Source organism: Trichechus manatus, unplaced genomic scaffold, assembly GCF_000243295.1.
Source record: "Trichechus manatus latirostris isolate Lorelei unplaced genomic scaffold, TriManLat1.0 scaffold00013, whole genome shotgun sequence".
NCBI classification, from domain to species: domain Eukaryota; kingdom Metazoa; phylum Chordata; class Mammalia; order Sirenia; family Trichechidae; genus Trichechus; species Trichechus manatus.
This window is the reverse complement of record NW_004443949.1, coordinates 27,774,931-27,796,067: the sequence shown is the minus strand read 5'-3', so window position 1 is coordinate 27,796,067 and position 21,137 is coordinate 27,774,931. Positions and strand designations below refer to the sequence as shown.

Below are 21,137 nucleotides of genomic sequence, written 5' to 3'. Positions count from 1 at the left end.
CTTTGAAGATTTTGTTCAATTGTCTCCAGGCTTGTGTTATTCCTAAAGTTGTGTCTGTACTCACTCTTATCTTCGTTTCTCTCTAAGGAATGATTTTTTTCTTTGACTACTTTAAATTTTTGTTTTATAACTGGTTTCAACAAAATGTTTATGACTTTTCCTGTGTTTGGTTTCTTCTTTATGTCTGTACTAGTTGGAATTTTTAAGGTTCTTAGATCCACCTGTTTTATAGTTTTCATCAAGTTTGGTAAAAAAATTTTGGCTATTGTTCCCTAAAATATTTTTCTTGCCTCCCTTCTGAGACTCTATTTGCATAAAAATGTAACTGGTATTGTCCCACGTGTTACTTAGACTCGGAATTCTTCAGGGTTTTTTTTCCCTCTCTACACTTTAGTTTGGATCATCTCTATTGCTGTATTTTAAAGGTCACTGATGTTTTCTTCTACACTGTCTAACCTGCTTACAATTAGATTAGCTTATTTTTCATTTCCTATTATGTAATTTTTATCACGAAAAGTTTTATTGAATATTTTAATATATTTTTTAAAATTTTTATTTAGTTGCTACAGAAAGGTTTCACAATATCGTAGATACTTATAATATCTCTTTTAAAGTTTCTGCTAATTAAAGCTAAATGCCATGAGTGCAAATTATTTCAGAAAAGTCAAGATAGAGAAAATAAAATATATGAAATACTGATATTCAAATATAAAATGGAGAAGTTAGTAAAAGAGATTAATAAGGAGTTACCAGCTTCGGTAAGTGGAAAAGAAAACAAATATCCTGTTATAAAAGTCAAGAGAGAAGAAATTTCCTCAAAGAAAGAGTGGCAAGCTTTAGACAAATCAAAAATAAACTCCTAATGGAGCAACTCATTTGTCTTCTTTTTTTTGCATGCTCTTTCTATTACTGTGTCGTTGTCATTTCTACAGACTGGGAATTATTTTTAAGTGTATCTTTTGGTACTACTAGTCCAACTAGTTTTCCTGACTGACATTGAACTTAATTCCTACTTTTATGATTTTTTTCAACAAATTCATAGAATATGTATAAACATCATACAATTTTGAATTTTTTAATGTACAATTTTGCCTATAATAGAGACAATTGATGAAAAAGTACAGAAATTGAGGTAGAAAATATAAAAAGGAAATTACATTTGTTCTACTCTGTCCTATAGGGTCGCTATGAGTCGGAATTGTCTCAACAGCAATGGACAACAGGTACTTCATCTTATCTCTTACTTGTTATTAATTCCTGGGAAAATATATATTTATATATTATTAAATGTAATATGCTAGCTAATCTGGAGATAGAAACCAAGTCAGATATAGATCAAGAATACATGTTAAATGTAATTTTTCGACAAAAGGGATACTTTCAGAAACAATTTCTTGCAAGTTATTAATATAATTTTTATGGTATTTTATGTTAAAAGTAACATGACCTAAAAATGGCCTAAGTAGTGAAACTCATATAAACTCATATAACTGAAAGATCCACAGGTGGGCCGAGGTCAAGAGGCTTGTGAAGCAATAATTCAGCAATGTTATCAATGTCTCCATTGATTTCATTCCCTCTACACTGATCTCCATGATGTCATCTTAAAGATAAAACTGACTGCCCAAAAGATGTAAAATAACTGCCAACACAAATATAGCTACACATATTCTTGTATACTTCTATAGGAAGAAGAATATCTTTACCTTAGTATTCCCTGATAATTTGTTGAGGTAAAGTTCTGGTTATTTATTTATTATCCCTTAGTTCCAAATTCAATTTTCTATATTTTGCTCTGTGATGCTGTGGCTGGACTCTCCAAACTGTATTTTCCAGAATCCTTTTTTCAGTCAGCTATCTGTTATATCCTGTCCTTAGAGATATTGGAGGCATTTTGAAAGACAAATGAGGGGAGATTGAACTATTGTCTGGTTTATATTGTTTTAATCAGTGGTCACTTCAGCAGTGATCGTTGGAACTAGCTTTATTACACCCTTCAGTGGTACTAACAGCATCAAAGAGGCATCCCCTCTTCAGAGGTTTGATTCCCAGCTCCATACTGCCTCCCCCTCCAAGCTCCTGAAGTGGCAGCCACTGGGAGGTGTCCCCTCTTTAGAGGGCTAAGCACAAACTCTGTGGGGCCCTTACTTAGAGTTCCAGGTTTCTGGGAACCCCAGCCACTTTTCTTTTGAGGCAGTAGCTGTTTCCTGTAGTTTTTATCTATTTTACTCTAGTTTCTCTCATTGTTCTTTCAGCTTTCCAACACCAGTGTAACCAATTTTTTATATTAAATTAAATCCTTTATCTTCAAAATATCTGGTATTCTTTTGTTTTGTTTTCCTGGATACTGATTGATTCTGTACCTGGTACTAGCAGTGACCCAGAAAACAAACCCACAGTGGTTAATTATGTGACTGAACTAATCATGTGTTTATGTTTGAAATATGTGATGTACCCCTTTCCAGTTGTGATCTATGGCATGCAATGGCATCACAATTAATCAAATTATCACCTATCACTCTTGAATCAAGTACTTAATAAAGCAAATGTTTTAGAGGACAGGTAGCTATTGCACTTGGTCATTATGATAGTAGTAATTGAATCTACTAAGACTCCAGGTTAGGTCAATTTTCTGCTGCACAGAAGAATTTACAGAAAGAAAATTACTGACCTATGACTTTACTCTTAGTTCAAGTAATATTATTCGAACCAGAAAGCTTCTATGGCAGACTATAGAATCATTTACCCATGGTTGCCTCATGGAAGACTTTCCAGAAAAAATAATACTCATATTAACTATACAAATTGTAGAATTATGAATTTGTACTCACAGACACACCAAATCTCTTATCTGAAAGTTCAAGTATTGACTGAGAAGAAGGGGGACTCTGATCTTTATAATGGGTAGATTCAAATAGAAGTGGAAATCTATTTAATCCCCACAATATCCCTGAGCCCTTGTCAGCAGAAGCAGCCCCTCCACTAGCGACTGAAAAGATTTGTCTTCACTGCTTGACAGCTCTGTAATTTCCTCTCCTAAAGGGGTTTCCTTGCAAGAGGATTCTATATTTCAAAAGATCCACCTCTACCACTATTTATAGCTTCTAGTCGAGATTTTAGCATGCTCCAAAAGGACACATGCAAAGTTGGACCTAGAGAGACAGTTAGCATTCTAAAAGAATTTTTAAAAAATGCTAATTTATGTTAACAGAAATATATTGTAAATATATGTGCAGTCACTATAATGGTGTTGAGCCAGAGAAGACAGACTATAACATTAGATTGGGTCAAATTTATTAATATGGGTGCTCTTGCCAAAGAGTCAAGATTCAATATGTTAGTTTGAGTAGTTAGACATGACTACAGTTTTCTTGATTAATTGACTAAAACCTGGACTCAACAATTGCCTACATTATAAGGATGAGAAGCTAGAACTTCTATAGCATAATGTAGAATAATGACTCCAAAGACTTAGGTAGATAGTTATATTGGAGATGATTCATTATATATGATGAACAATAAATTATCTTCTCTCCCTGAGTCTTCATTTTTTCTAAAAAGACCTACAGAACTCTTCCTGCAGTAAGTCATTTTGAAATACTCAATAAGGAGAATGTTGATATCTTTGTGTCTTAGCTAATGCTATTGTAACACAAATACCACAAGTAGGTAGCTTTATATGCAGAAATTTCTTTTCTCAAAGTTCTGGAGGCTAATGGTCCAAAATAGGCTCTCAAAAATGTCAATTCCTTTCTTGTTGGTAGCCCTGGACATTCCTTGGTTTTTTGGAGATTCTCACATGGCGTCTATTTTTGCCCATGTGAGCATGTCTCTGTGTCTAATCTGCTCTTTTTATAACGCAGAAGTGATTAGATTTAGAACCCACCCTATTTGAATCTGATCTAATTAACATAACAAAGAAATCCCTATTTCCAAACAGGATTACATCCACAAGTATGTTGTTGTTGTTGTTAGGTGCCATTGAATCAATTTCAACTCATAGAAACCCCATGTGACAGAGTAGAGCTGCCCCATAGGGTTTTCTAGGCTGTAATCTTTATGGGAGCAGATCACCAGGTCTTTCTCCCTTGCAGCTATTGGGTGGGTTCCAACCGCCAACATTTCAGTTAGCAGCTGAACGTTTAATTGTTGTGCTACCAGGGCTCCTTCATCCACAGGTAGATAAGTTAGGATTCCAACGTGTATTTTCAGGGTACACAATTCAATGTATAACACTTTGAAAAGTTACACGCTGGCTGTCCTTCATGGATAAGGGGTGATGGTGAGAAATGAGATCATTGGGTTAGTTTCACTTTGCAAAGAACATTATATGATCTTGGAGTGGCAGAGGCCAAGCAACAGCTCTTAACCACATATTCTGTGGAATGTTAAGATAATCAAGGTGCAGCTGTTACTACTATAGGCAGCAGGGACAATGTGATTATCAAAATGATCTGCAGAGAACTTTAGCAGAGGCGAATTGCTCGCTTTGTCCCCAAGAATTCAACAGATGGAGAGCCTACTAAAATGTATTTACTTTTTCTATATTAAGCGTATTTATTTTTTTCTCCATTAAATAATATATCTAGGTGTGCTGTGGTTTGAGTTGCCCCATTGGAAATTCTTCACCTCTCTGCCAACTCCCGGAAATAAAACACATCACAAACCTGGACTTAGAAGACTTAAGGGGATCCCGGTTCCCATTAAGGTAAGACTCTCAGATGCTGCTACAAATTTATTCTATACATCTTTATCTAAACCTTTCCAAATGGAATTGTGGAACATTGCTAATATTATTTACACTGGGTAAAGGGAAATATCCAAGCCTATGGGGTTTACCAGATACAGCTTGAGAGACACTAATTCCCAGAACCGCAAATGATTCTACAGTCTACTGGTGAAGATGGGACTTATGGTAATCACATGGTGAAAGTAATTTTACCCAGTCTACATCACAGCAAATCCTGTAGGTTCACTCACCTTCTTAGTTCCATGAACCCAGTTCCAAGAATAGAAGTAGCAGATAATTAGCATAATCTCCACATTGTTTCCTGTCCTTACAATAAGGATCATTTTTATAGAAAAGGCCCGTGAAATCCCCTGGAATTTCTTCTTCCTACAAAGATAATAAACCAAATGCAGTACCACAGGGCTGTAGGATTTAGAGGTAAGTACCAAAATAAAATACTCAAAAGATGCAGGAATAGTGCTTCTTATCACATCCATTTAACTCATAAATATGACAAATGCAGAAGGCAGAAGATTTTTGGATAATGACAGTGGCATTATGGACTTAATCAGGTGGTGATTTCAATTGTAGCTGCATTCCAAATTTCATATCTTTACTAAAGTAAATCAACATTGTGACCGGATCATGGCATGTGACTGTTGATCTCCCAAAATCGTTTTTTCTTATATACTGATTTACAAAGATCACCAAAATTAGTTCATTTTCCCTTACAAAGACAACAATATAATTTCAGTGTCTTGTCTCAAGGCCTGGTCATCTCTTTGGATCTCTGCTACAATCTAGTTTGCAGAGTTATTGATCATCTTAACATTCCACAGGATATTAAACTGGTTCACTAAATTGATAATGATACAATTATCAGTAATTAGCAAGTAAATTAAATCCTTTGCAATATGTATACAAGCCGTAAGAACACCTCAGAAAAGTTTCTGGTAGCCCAGTGTTCTGAGACTTGTCATGATTTCTTCTCCAAAGTAAAAGACAATTTGTGTAAACCAAATAAAACTAGAAAATGTTTGTAATGCTGAGTCTATAAAGCCTCATTGGATTTTTGGATGTCGCATATGCTATATATATATGTGCTATTTCAACCCATTCACTTCACAGTCCTTATCACTGTCAAGTTTGAATGGGACTCAGCAAGGCAAGTCTCTGCTGATAGTCTTCAGATAAGAAACACTGCATAACACTGCATGTTATAATCTCCCCTAGCCTCTGTCTTTCCTATTCTTTGAAAGGACACTTATTATAATGTCTTCTATTTCAGTGCTTAAGAACACTGACTATTTAATCATGTGGTCTGTGTGAGTCCATATCACATACTAGTTTATGAGCTACTGGAGAGCAAGAACCACTTTTTGTTGTTGTTTTTATTAATTAGTGTGTAAGCAGGGTACTTGATTAGTAAATAATAAATGTTTATTAAATTAAAATGAAAATGTGTGCTTATGTATATAACTTAAAAATGGCAAGTGTTTCAGTTATTTGAGAAAATGTGTATAATTTAGCCAGGCCTGGAAAAAGTTTCCATTATTTTATGCCCTGTGGATCAGCTAAGGAGCCCTAGTGGCACAGTTGTCAAAGCACTTGGCTGCTAAGTGAAAGGTCAGTGATTCTAACCCACCAGCCACTCCACAGGGGAAAGATGTTGCAGTCTGCTTCCATAAAGGTTTGCAGCCTTGGAAACCCTCTGGGGCAGTTCTATTCCCTCCTATAGCATTGCTATGAGTTGGAATTGACTAGATGGCAATGGGTTTGGTTTTTGGTTTTTTTGGTGGATCAACTATTAAAAACTCTTTTGAGCCTATACATGTACTCAGTATATCTTGGAAGAGGATGGTATACCTGAGATATAATGACAATTACTAGGGTGTGTATGTCTTCCCCAGAAAGTCCAATATAATGGACTACCTCTAACAGAACCTGCAGCAATGTGAATGCCCTTAGCAGTTTTGTATTATGGGAAAGTCTTCAATTAAAACCAACGTGAGCTAACAGATTTTTGTTCTATGTGTGTGTCCAATACTCCTTTCAAGAGTATACACCCAGATCCCTGAAGTTTAGATATGGTTACTCTAGTCACATAGGTGAGGGTTGTGAATCAAGCTCAGGCAAAATTAATTTTCTCTTACAAGAATTTTCATCCTGAGAAGAGACAGGCAAAGATAGAAGGTGTCTGAAAAGAAGTCTTTCCTTAATGGAGTCCTAAAGAAATGTCCCACAAGGACTGAACAATAAAACCCCTTGAGCAATCTTCTTGTCTGTTATTCCCAGGGCATGTTGTACAGCATTTCCTTCAGTTTTACGAGCCATGTCAGTGCTTATCTAATAACTTTGCTTTCTTGTTTATGTCAGTCATAAATAGGATGCTCTTCCATTTAAGCAAGAAACTGTAACTAATAAAATGAGGCTTTGAATAATCCCAAGATTTTAGAATCTGTTGGTTATTAAACTGATTTTCAAAGTAGGACAGTCATGAGAACTTACGTTTTTCTAGGCTAATTCAGAAAAGCACTTGTGAAGATCCTTTTGCTTTTTATTGAGTCTAGTCTAAAGAGTAGTTTAGAATTTACATAACTAGTAAAGCAGTTGCGGTGTTGATTCTGGCTCGTGCGGACGCCATGTGTGTCAGACTAGAACTGTGCTCCAAGGGGTTTTGTTTTGTTTTTTGTCTCAAGGCTGTAATCTTTTCTTTTTCCTTTTAGTTTTATTTTGTTGTTGTTAAGAAAATACACAGCAAAAAATAAACCAATTCAAACGTTTCTACGTGTACAATTCAGTGACATTGATTACATTCTTCGAGTTGAGCAACCATTCTCACACTCCTTTTCTGAGTAGTTCCTCCCCCATTAACATAGACTCACTGTCCTCTAAGTTTTCTATCTAATCTTTTGAGTTGCTGTTGTCACTTTGATCCCATATACGTAGTTCTGAGAAAAGCTCAAGGCAGGCATTTTTTACTAGTTAAGCTAAACTATTGCTTATTTTTGAGAAGATTTCAGGGGATATTTTTGGTTTAAGGTTTAAAGATTATCTCAGGGCAATAGTTTCAGGGGTTTATTCATCCTCCATGGCTCCAGAAAGTCTGGTGTCCATGAGAACTTGAAATCTGTTATGCATTTTCTCCCTTTTGATCAAGATTCTTCTATGAAATCTTTGTTCAAAATGTCCAGTAACGGTAGCTGGGAACCATCCAGTTCTTCCAGTTTCATGGCAAAGGAGGCAGTTGTTCACGGAAGCAATTAGCCACACATTCCATATCCTCCTCCTATTTCTGACTCTCCTTCTTCCTCTATTGCTCTAGGTGAATAAAGAGAAATTGTCTTGGTTGTATGGTTGCTTGACAGCTTTTAAGACCCCAGCCACTATGCAGCAAAGTAGGAGGTAGAACAGTAGCACTAAACACGTTATAGGCCAGTTAACTGGGATGTCCCTTGAAACCATGACCCTAATCCTCCAAACCAAGAAACCAAACCTCATGAAGTGTTTGGTTGTAAATAAACAGTCTCAACAGCTACTCTTTTTTTTTTTTTTTGCTATTGTTGTAAATGTATCTATCACACAACTTTTGCCCATTCAACTTTTTACAGGTGTACAACTTATTGACAGCAATTGCGATAATCTCCTGTGCAAACTTACCCTTAATCAATGTGATTTTTTCATCACCATTAACTCCACTTCCCCCTTCTCTCCCACTCCTGATAACCCCTATTAAACTTGGGTCACTATACATTTGTCTTTTCTTGTCCTTTGATATAAGTAAGGTCATACAATATTTGTCTTTTAGTGATTGACTTATTTCACTCAGCATAATGTCTTCAAGCTCCATGCATATCATAACATATATCAAGACTTCATTTCTCCTACTGGCTGAGTAGTATTCCATTGTATGTCTGTACCACATTTTGTTTATACATTCATCCGTTCGTGAACATTTAGGTTGTTTCCACCTTTTGGCTATTGTGAATACCGCTATAATGAACTTTGGTGTACAAGTCTCTTTTTGAGTCTCTGCTTTCAAGTCTTTTGGGTATATACCTAGAAATGGAATTGCTGGGTCATACGGTCATTCTATTTTTAGTTTTTTGAGGAACTACCACACTGTTTTCCACAATGGCTGTACCATTTTGCATTCCCTGGTTAGGTACACTCCTAGGTATTTTATTTTCTTAGATGGTATTGTAAATGGAATTGTTTCCTTAATTTCCCTTTCAGATTTCTCACTGCTGGTGTATAGTAACCAACTGATTTTTGTTTGTTGACCTTGTACTCTGCAACTCTGCTAAATTCCTCTATTAGCTCTATAAGTTTTCTTGTGGACTTTTTGGGTTTTTCTATATATAAGATCATATTATCTGTGAATGATTTTACTTCTTTTCCAATCTAGATAGCTTTCATTTCTTTTTCATGTCTTATTGCTCTGGCTAGAACTTCTAATACAATATTGAATAGAAGTGGTGAGAGTGGACACCTTTGTCTTGTTCCCAATTTCAAGGGAAAAACTCTCAGTCTTTCTCCATTAAGTATAATGTTGGCTGTTGGCTTCTCATATATGCCCCGAATCATATTGAGAAATTTCCTTTCTATTCCAATCTTCCTTAGGGTTTTCAACAAGAAATGGTGTTGGATTTTATCAAATGCTTTTTCTGTATCCATAGAGATGATCATGTGGTTCTTTTCCTTTCTTCTATTGATGTAGTGTATTACATTGATTGATTTACTAATATTGAACCATCCCTGCATTCCTGAAATGAATTCCATTTTGTCATGGTGTAATAACCTTTTAATATGCTATTGGATTCTGTTGCTAGGATTTTGCTGAGGATTTTTGCATCTATATTCGTAAGAGATATTGACCTTTACAACTTGCCCAAGGTCACAAAGCTTTCAAGCAACAGAGCTATGACTTGAATTCAGGTGTTTCTGACTCTTCGATTCTCTTCTATTCTTCCTCTAGGAAAAACAAGGATTTGGAACAGACACTTGATCCTCAGTGGGCTGGGATAGTGTAATTTGGCTTGCCAGGTAGTAGAATTTATATTTAGTAGTGTGCAATGGCATCAGTAAACAGCAAAATCCCATCAGGCCCTTTTGATATCCTTTGATAATCTGACACATCTTGTAGGGAAGTAGGCACAAAGGATTGAAGAAACAAGAATACAGGCACTGAACTTCACCTTCAAATGTCCTCTAGTTTAGAATTTACCAATTCTTAATCAAAGCACTGGATGTATCTAAGTTCTTTTGGAATCTTTTAATGGTGATTAAAACTTCTCAGAGGACAAAAAGAACAAGATTTCTTGCTATTCTGATGAAAGATTTCAGGAATACAGAAAAGCAGACAGAATTATTTACTATTAAATGAAAATCTGCTCATACCCAGGTGCAAAATTTCATCGTGAACTGGGTCACTCAAAAGCAGCTGTGGACTTTGGTAAAACTGGGAATGATTCTAAACAATTTCAGAATGAAAAATGTGCATTAAAATCTCCTGTTTCAATCCTCAAAAAAAAAAAAGAGAGAGAGAGAGAGAGATTGGCCTTTAGTTTTCTTTTCTTGTGGTGTCTTTGTCTGGTTTTGGTATCAGGGTTATGTTTGCTTCATAGAATAAATTAGGGAGTAGTCTTTCCTTCTGTATCTTTTGGAAGAGTTTAAACAGTATTTTTGTCAATTCTTCTCTAAATAGTTGGTAGAATTTCCCAGTGAAGTCATATGGTCCAGTATTTTTTTTCGGGGGAGGGGAGAGGAGGTTGTTTTGATCACTGACTCCATCTCTTCACTTGTTATGGGTCTGTTAAGATTTTATATTCCATCTTGAGTCAGTTTGGATAAGTTATGTGAGTCTAAGAATTTGACCATTTCTTCTAGATTATCCAGTTTGTTGCCATACAGTTTCTCATAATATTCTGTAGTAATTTTCTCTATTTCTACCAGGTCCATTATGAAGGCCCCTCTTTCATTTTTTTATTTTGGTTATTTGCATCTTTTATCTTCTTTTCTTATTCTACCTAAAAATTTGTCAATTTTACTGATCTTTTCAAAGAACCAACTTCTGGTTTTATTGATTGTCACTATTCTTTTTCTCTTTTCAAGTTTATTTTTTTCTGCTCTGATGTTTGTTATTTCATTTCTTCTCAAAGGTTTAGGCTTAGTTTGCTCTTTTCTTTCTAGTTCCTGGAGTTGTCAAGTTTGGCTGTTGGTTTGAGATCTTTCTTCTTTTCTCATGAAGGCATTTACTGCTATAAGTTTCCTTCTGAGTATTGCCTTTGCTGCTTCCCATAAGTTTTGGTATATTATGCTTTCATTTTTCATTTGACTCTACAAAACTTGTGACTTCCCTTTTGATTTCTTCCTTGACCCACTGGTAGTTTAATAGTGTCTTGTTTAATTTCCATATGTTTGTGTATTTTCCAGTTTCTAGCTTCACTCCATTGTGGTCAGAGAAAATACTTTGTATGATTCAATCTTTCAAAAGTTATCAGTACTTGCTTTGTGATCTAACATGTGCTCTATTCTGGAGAATGATCCATGCACAGTGGAGTAGAATGTATATTGCCTGTTGTTCTTTTGAGTGTTCTATATACACCTGTTAAGTCTAGTTGGTTTATAATGTCGTTCAGGTCTTCTGTTTCCTTGTTGATCTTCTTTCTAGATGTTTTGTCTAATATTGAAAGTGGTGTGTTGAAGTCTCTATTATTTAATACTATTTCCCCTTCTATTCAATCAGTGCTTGCTTTATATATTTTGGTGCTCCAATATTGGATGAATATATTTTTGTCATTGTTAAATCTTCTTGACTAATTGAGACTTTTATCACTATATAATGTCCATCTTTATCTCTTATGAAAGATTTTGTCTTAAAGTCATTAAGACTGACACCTCAGCTCTCTTTTTGTTATTATTTGAAGGGAATATTTTTTCCATCCTTTTGTTTTCAACCTATTTGTGTCCTTGGGTCTAAGCTGTGTCTCTGGTAAACAGCATATAGTTGGACTATGTTTTTTTAATCCTTTGTGCCACTGTCTTCCTTTTGATTGGACCATTTAATCCATTTACTTTTACTATAATCCCCGATAAGAAGTCACTTACTTCTGCCATTTTGTTATTTGTCTCTTGTGTGTCTTAAACCTTCTTTGTCTTTGTCCTTTACTACAGTTTGCTTTTGTGTTTTGTTGGTTCATTGCAGTGAGCCATTTTGGTTTCCTTTTCCTTTCCTTTTTTATATGTTTTTCTGAAATTATTAAGTAACATGAATATTACATTTAACAACTTGTATTTATAATATCCTATAGTAAGTTGGTACCAGCTTAATTTGAATAACATATAAAAAATTCAATAGCTATATTTCTTGCCCCCTCCCCATTTTGTTATGGTTACTACTAAGTCTTTATATTCCATGTACATGTTAAAATAACTTTATCCCTGTTATTTATTTGTCATTTAAAAGCATGAAGGACAAAGCTATTAAAATTATCCAGAATGAATATTACTAGCCCTTATAATTGTCCATACAATTCCCTTTATTAGGAATCTTTCTTTTTATGTACGTCTCTGACTTACTTTCTAGTGTCTTTTCCCTTCCATCTACAGAACTCCCATTAGTATTTTTTGTACTGCCGGTCTGATGGATAAGAACTCTCTCAGCTTCTATTTGTCTTGGAATATTTTAATTTCACCCTCATTCTTGAAGGACAGTTTTGCTGGGTATAATATTCTTGGTTGACAGTTTTTTTTCTTTCAACACTTCAAATATTTCACTCCATTGCCTTCTGGCCTCCAATGTTTCTGAGGAGAAATTGGCACTGAATCTTATTGGAGATCCTTTGTATATGACTGTTCGCTTCTCCCTCACTGCTTTCAGAAGTATCTCTTTATCTTTACTTTTCAAGAGCCTAACTACGATGTATCTTGGTGTAGATTTCTTTGGGTTTATCCTGCTTGGAGTTCTTTATGATTCTTGGATTTGTAGATTCATGTCCTTCATTAGATTGGGGAAATTTTCTGTCATTATTTCTTCAAATATTCTTTCTATCCTTTTCTCTCTCTCATCTCCTTCTGGAATTACCATGATGTGTTTATTAGTTCTATTGTTGTTGGTCCATAATTCCATTTAACTGTGCTCAGCCTTCTTGAGCCTCCATTCTTGGTGCTCTTCAGTCTCAGTAATTTTAACTGTCTTATCCTCTAATTCACTGACTATTACTTCTACCTGATTAAATCTGTTGCAGAGTCCTTCTGTCGAGTTTCTTATTTCATTTATTGTCCATTTCAGTTGCAATATCTCTTTTTTTTAGATCTTTATTTTTTCTTGCATTGTTTTCCTTATGTCTTTGAGATCTTTGTCTATGTTTTCTTTTAACTCTAATTCTGTTTAATGTTGTTGTATTGTATTCTTCCATTTTTTCATTATTTGGTCATCCCTCTATGTGCTTTCACTCCTTTCGTCATGTTCATTTGGATGGGCCATTGTTTCTCTGTTCTTTGTGTGTCTTGTGATTTTTTTTTTGTTCAGGCATTAGAATTTTCTATGGTGTTAAGTTTCTCAGTTCTTCCCAGGATTTGGTGTTTTGCCTGCTCTCCTTTCTGCAAAAAAACTCTTACATTATTGTCTGTGAGTGCAGCTTGCATTTAAGACACCTGCTTCCTAGCATACAGGCAGCCTGTGTCAGCAGTCCTCAGCACTGACCAGAAAGGAGAGCAGATAGACCAGAACTGATTCCCCAGGAGGTCTGTCCTGTTGGTTTCAGAGGCCCAAGGTATGGGATGCGCAGGGAGGGAAGCAGTATGTGGACTATGAGAGCAGATTCCACTGCAAGGGCCTTCTGTAGCAATTCACATCAGGCTTGCAGCTGACAGTGTCTACATGGTGAAGGTGCTGGCACACCCCAAACAGACCCTCAGGGAGGTCTGCTTTGATGATTTTAGAGCAGACGCTTGGGGTTCTGTCTCTTTGTACAAGCAGACAGTGTGGTGTTAGGGAAGCTGGCTCTTTTACTAGGGCCACTTCTCCAATTCACAGCAGCCTGCAGCCCATGTGGCTGTAGGGAGGGACAGGGAAGGTGGGAAAATCAGTTTTCCTACCGTATGAGACTCAATGTTGATTTGTTGATTGATGTCACTCTGCAGTTCTGCACTGATTTCCTCTGTTCCCCAATTCAGAGTCCCTCAAAGTCAAACACAATTTCCTTGGTGTATTTCTTGTTGTATGTGTGGGGAAGTGCCAGAACGATGGTGTGTTTAAGCTGCCATCTTCCAAGAATGCCCTTCACAGGGTTTTAAATGGCTGATTTTTCAGAAGATCACCAGGCCTTTCTTCAAAGGATCCTCTGAGTGGACTCCAACTTTAACCCTTCAGTTAAAAGTTGGGCACTTTAATCATTTACATCACTCACGGAATCCCATAGGATCCCAGAATTATCATATCTGGTGGCTAGTGGTTAGGATATTGAAGTTGACCAAGGGAGGGAAAATGAGTTTCAATTTGTATTCCCACTATTGAAGAGACTGTTTGAAATGCTGTGTTGAGGATTATGATGCCAAGTCAAATCTAGTAGGAGATAATATCAAGATTGATTAGTTACATCTGTTATTAGAGTTATGGAAGAAGAGAGTAACAGCAAATGACCCAGTTTACAATTCTGAACTAGCCCAAATAAACACTACAAAGCTTTGTTGACATGACCATGATGGATTGGAGGTGTTCTCAACTATATTTTAACATATACATTCTAATGAGTAGGCATACTACTAGTCATAATGACACCCTGGCCTTTGAGGAATGGATGCTGTTAACAATATGGCAGGATGAATCAAGAGAACTTGACACCAGACACATATAAGTTCAAATTCTGAATTCACTCTGAACTAGTTTGAGCAAATATTTTAATTGTTGAGTTAAATAAGCTTATTTGTGAAATTTATTGTTGGAATTTTCTATTATTTTTTCAAAATTGTTTCAACTGTTTGTTGAAAATAGCAATTAAGTTATCTGTGAACATGATTTAATCTAGTAATATTGGTTGTTTATTATTACTGCTTTGGTAATACTAATCCTAACTCTAGATTACTGACAGGGGAATTGATAGCTGGTAGTGATATTGCTCATAAGTAGGATCAGCATGCTCATATAAATTGATTTTTCCAGGAGGATACCACTTTATGCCTGTTGCTTCAGCATACGAACAGTATCCCATTTCAATCCAAAAATTTCCTAATTTGGATAAATTAGATGGCCTCTGTAGCTATGATGTTATGGATATTACACCATAGTATTTTGAGCTCATAGAAATGATACTGAAAACAATTTCTTAGTTGTTTATCCAAAGAAGAAATGCACAGAGCAATATCTTTTTACTAGAGGTTTCGTAATAAATCTATTCTGTTCTGTTTATCTCTCCTTCCCACTCTAACTTTCCTCTGTTAGTTGCCTATCTCAACCACCATCCCCCTCTTTTTTCTTAGAAGCAGAAACCTGATTACCAATGGGTACATTGGTGCTTAGAATTAAAGACAACAGTTTCTAAACTCTCTTGGAGCTTTGCTAACCAGATGACAAGGTTCTGAAAAATGAAATACAAGTATTGGATGGAATGACTAGGAAGGTTATTCAAAGAGCTGACTCAAGTCAGGGGCAAAAAAATGTGTCCTTTCCACTTGAGTCAGCTCCATTTAATAACCTCCCTCTTGCAGTTTGTCATGTGGGCATAATGATCAGAACTTTAGCAACTGCCTTGGCTCTTCAAGCAAACTTGAGAATAAATGCCATGTTTTATGGTAAAGAATAAAATTAGAGACTTGGGTCCCTAATGACATTGTAATCTTACCCACCGACCCTGGACTACTTGGAATCTCAAAGACAGAGAAAGAAATTCTGTGTTTTTAATCACATTTCTGAGTCTTCATTAATCTCAGCTTTCACAATTGTAATATATACAGAATTTGGCATATCACCATGGCACACTACAATATCAGAACCTAAACTGTACATTGACCCGATATTGTAGACTAGAAAGCTGGCCACACTTAGAATTGTATGGCAAAATATTTGGCCAAACTATTGCCTGCCATTCCTTGAAAAACAGATGAAAGACTCTCTGGAAAGCAAACCAAATAGCCTTAAGGGAAATAGAAAAAAATCAGTGTTGGCTGTGCTGGCTGCTTCTTGCTGCTTTCAACAAAAATCTAGGAAAGATGAACCTAGACTCAATCCAACTTATCTGCAGGCAGAATTATTAGTGAGGTGCTCTCTGTGGCCTATAATTAAAAAAAAATTGACAATTTCTCTGAGCTCCAAACTGAAGCACTTATAAGCCTACTCTAAAGAAGCAGTTTTAGCAGGAGATAAATTCCTGGCCCCAAAGCTTTTAAAAAGGTCTTCCATTAATAGTCCTCTGTCAGACAATGAGAGGCAAAATAGCAAAGATCAGATTAAGTTATGTTGTCTTCCCACCCAAGCCTATTCTTTCAAGTAGTCTCAAAGTAGAATCAGACTTAAAAACTACAAGATCTGAAAGCCAAAAGAAACCACAAATGTGTACTGCAACTGTCTGTTACTACTGAGATTTTAAAGAAATCCTTAGGCCCCTGAATTGCACTGGAAGTCTTTAGAATCTTTGCAGACTCCAAGATGGAGAGTCCATTACCCACATCAAACATAATTATCGAGGGTCAGGGAGAAAGAAGAATCCCCCAGAGGGCAGAGCAAGGGGCCAGGAAGGCTAATGGCAGAAGTAGGAACAGCCAGATAATGTAACCAAGGAGTTTATTCCATCGACAGGGTAGAGGACTTCGCTATTCCTGACTATCAGGATTTGACAATTGTGGTGGGCTAAGGACGCCAGTGTTTTCTGTTCTATACTTGTTCTAAATGCAATTTCTATGCCATTGTCCCTGGCTGTTCTCTTCAGATGTGTTTCAAGCAGATAACTTTTTTATTTTTTAGTTTTGTAAGTCACTAGACAATAAGGAACTACATCCGGACCTGATATAAAACCAAACCAAAAATTAAACCCATTGCCACTGATTCATTCCAACTCATAGCAACCCTATACGACAGAGTAGAACTACCTCATAGAGTTTCCAAAGGGCGGCTGGTGGATTCAAACTGCTGACCTTTTGGTTAGCAGCCTAACACTTAACCACTATGTCACCAGGCTCTGGACCTGATATAGAGGCCAAATAATCATCCAGACACCCTATACTTTGAGCTAGATGCATAACTGGATTAGCTCCCTTGGGGCTGTGGTCAAGTGAGTAAGTTCCAGGCAACAAGTCATAAGTGAAAGAGTTGAGTATGTACGGAAATCTTCTCAAAAAATATGATGAGCTTCTTTCTTCTTCTCTCCCTCCATCATAATAATAGGGATGCAGATGGGATGGCTGAAGCTTCAGCAACTACTTTACATCCATGAGGGCCATAGCTAAGGACGGCTGAGCAAAAAGCTAGAAGACAGCCATAATGCATTTGCATAATGAATAAATAACCTGAACATTTGGATAAATAATGAAGAAATCCTACATTTAATGTAAGATTTAGGAGAGTTTTTATGAATCAACAACAAATATCAGGTTCGTTGTTTTAGCAATGGAAAAAAAATACAGCAACAGAAAATGAATGACAAAATGACCTTATTGATAACTTATTACTGGAATGTGAATAAATATACCCATTGTCATTGAGTCCTGGGCTGCATATTTTACATATTTATTTTATGTGAAGAAATTAGCTTCTCATCTGTTGAGGCAATCATTATTTAGTGGGTTTTGTGTGTGTGTGTGTGTGTTTTATGTGGCCAAGTTAATTCAATGAATATATTTTCTTACATGTATGAGTGGGAGGATGGGTGTGAGGATAACTTGTATTACAGTCCCCCCCACCAAGATTAAAAGAAGGAGGGGAAAGGTAGTTTCATATTTCATCTGAGAAGCTACATGTCAAGCACTTTCAGTACACTGGAAATTCAGTGATTTCCTTCATCATTTCTACATGTCTTTACTTTTCAAAAGTTTACTAAATTTCAAAATGTATAGTTGTTTAGAGTTAATGGTCTAAAAGTTTCAATTGTTTTCATTTCCAATGTTAAAATGAATACTTAATTACATTACTTTTTTACAAAACATATTTTCCTATGTCTAATGTTTTCTTAGCTGCACAGAAAATTCTGTAGATAGGATTGCTACTAGGTTTTTATATTGCTATTTATTATTGCAAACTATGTGCTGTGATTGCTACATAATGCTTCCCAGATTCCTCCCTTCCAGTAACAAAGTGCTCCTTTCCTTAGTGGCTGGGGGCCTTTGGGGACCATGCCTGGGCTTGGTCAAAGGGGCTGGAGAGAACCTTATTGGCCTCTGGCCTGCCAATTAGCCAAAAGGAACAAGTCCATTGTTTCTCAGCCCTGTCTCCTCAGCAACCAAGTAGGGATAGGACCGCAGGGGATGGCTGCAGAAGGTCACTGCCCATGTGAAGCCCTCCCTGTTGAACTCTGGCTTTGGAGATGATAATCAGTTGCCTAGGCTTCTGGTCAGATTCATCCATCTATCTATCTATTCATCCATTTTGTTTCTTTATTCATTCATTTCTCACTCACTTTTTCTCTGTGCTGTGTCCTTTGGTGGGTTACAGAGACATCTGAATGAATTTGATAGGGCCATTCCTCTTGGAATTTAGTCTAGTGGGAACACCATCAAGTAGCTGTCAGTCTTGAAGCTTAGAGAGAAGCCTAAGAAAGCAACGTGGTACACCTTGGTTCTCCCATAGACAGCGGTTGCACCTGGATGGGCCACAGCTGCTCATAAGGGAAAGATTTCATTGTTGAGGAACCAAATCCAAATAGGAGCTTTCACGGATCTGGCATCTAAGTGTTTGGAGTCACCAAACCATCAGGAAATCAAAACTATCCACAAGTCTCAAAATCCTGAAACCAGGACCTAGACCATGTCAGAGATAACCAGTCCCTGACAATCCCTACGAACATCTCACACATCAACAGAGGGTATAGAAACAGTCTTCAGAGGAGGAAGAAGAGGAACCTACACAGTGTGAAGCTGCATGTATTTGGTGCAAACACTTTGATCTGGTCACAGCAAGAGACCCATGGAAAACTATCATCCCCCTGGGAAGGCTATGTGACGCCGTGGCTGTCTTAGGCTGGGTTCTCTAGAGAAGCAAAACCAGTAAAGCATATAAATATACATATACAGAGAGAGATTTATAGCAAGGAAATGGCTCACTCGGTTGTGGAAGCTGGAATGTCTCAAGTCCGTGGGTCAGGCTGGAGGCTTCTCCTGATTCATGTAGCTGCAGGGGCTGGCAAACCTAAGATCAGCAAGTCAGACAGCAGAGCCCTGGCTCACAGGCTGCAAAGATCAATGAATCCCAAGATTGACAGGCAAGATGGTAGGTAAACTGCTAGCTCAAGTCCCAAAAACAAGAGGTCAGATGAACAGGAACCAGCCACAGGAACCAGAGAGAGCAAGAGCCCATGAGCCTTGCCAGAAAGTCCACCTATGTTGGGTGCAGGTCACACAAATAAGGAAACTCCCTTTCAACTGATTGGTTACTCACAGTAGATCTCATCATGGAGGTGATCACATCATATCAGATCTCATCATGGAGGTGATGACATCATTATACGACTGCCAAACTACATCAGAACTGCCAAACCACTGAGAATCAGGGCCCAGCCAAGTTGACACACAACTTTAATGATCATAGTGGTGGAGCTGGTACCAAGCTATTCATTCATGGAGGATCATCGGGGGACAAATTCTACGATGACCTCCATTGCATTGATTTAAGTGACATGAAGTGGCAGAAGCTGAGTCCCACTGGGACTGCTATTTAGAGTAATTCTGAAGGACCATTACATATCCAGACCTCCCTGTGTGATTGTTAAGACATTTAAGTTAGTTACATTGAACTTCTCCCATTGCCTAATCCTGCTTTCCTCAGTCCCACATGTGTACTGACCCAGAAGGACTTTCCAATAAACTTCCTGTATGCAAATCTCTGTCTTTGAATATGTTTCGCTAGGAACAGTGGACACCGTTTATCTGTTGAATTTAATGCAATTCCATTTCTTTGTCAATTTCTTTATGGTTTGTCCTTAAAATTGGGAATGAGGTTAGAAATTATTAGTTTGTCATTATGTGATTTTTTTTCAGTCACTGCCACAAACCCTGAAGACCGGTACATAGAAAAGAAGAAGAGAAGATTAAAGTATCAGTTATATATTGGTGTAACAAGCCACCTAAATTTTTTTATTTTAAAAAATAAACAATTTATTTCTCATGATTTTTTGGGTTGGCTGGGTGATTCTTCTGCTGAGCTCACTCACGTGGCTATATTCAGTTAGTGGATTAACTGAGATCTGGGCTCAAGTTGATCCCAAACTGGTTTTCTCTCTCCATATAGTCTCATGGAAACTAGACTGAACTTCTTTTCATGATGGTCTCAGGACAGTATTTCAAAAGGGAAAATCCATTCAGAAGTACTTATCAAAAATAGGTTTGTTTCACATTTGCTGATGTCTCATTGGCTAAAACAAGTTGTTATGGATTGAATTGTGCCCCCCTAAAAAATGTGTGTCAACTTGGCTAGTCCCTGATTTCCCATATAGTGTGATTGTCCACCATTTTGCCATCTGATGTGATTTTCCTATGTGTTGCAAATCCTACCTCTATGATGTTAATGAATGGGGTTAGCGGCAATTATGTTAATGAGGCAAGACTCTATCTACAAGATTAGGTTCTGTCTTAAGTCAGTCTCTTTTGAAATACAAAAGAGAGAAGCTAGCAGAGAGACATGGGGACCTTATACCACCCAGAAACAAGAGCCAAGAGAACAGTGCACCCTTTGGACCCAGGGTCACTGGGCTGAGAAGCTCCTACACCAGGGGAAGATCGATGACAAAGATCTCCCCCCAGAGCTGACAGAGAGAGAAAACCTTCCCCTGGAGCTGGCACCCTGAATTCGGACTTCTAGCCTCCTAGACTGTGAGAGAATAAATTTATTTTTGTTAAAGCTATCCACTTGTGATACTTCTGTTATAGCAGCATTAGATGAGTAAGACTCAAGTTACATGGCTAAGCCAAGAGTGAAAATGAGAAGGGACCACACAAGGGCGTGGGTGCAGGGAGGTGTGGTTCAGTAGAGACCATTAATGTAGCAATGTAAATAATAACTGCATTCATATGCACACTATCTCTCTGTAGATAGATAGATAGACAGGAAAACATTTATATAGTGCTTATTATGTGCCAGATGCTCCAGATGCTGTTTTTAATATTTTATATATATTAACTCATTTGATAAATAAATAAATACACAACCCTATGAAGTTGGAACTATTATTATCCCTGATTTACTGAAAAAGAAATGAAGGCA

The 21,137-nt window shown here is 37.0% G+C and overlaps 1 pseudogene; it reads left to right on the top strand.

Annotated features, from left to right (window-relative positions):
• Positions 1–713: 713 nt before the first annotated feature.
• LOC111819603 (rab9 effector protein with kelch motifs-like) lies at positions 714–19,596 on the top strand (annotated as a pseudogene).
• Positions 19,597–21,137: the final 1,541 nt, after the last annotated feature.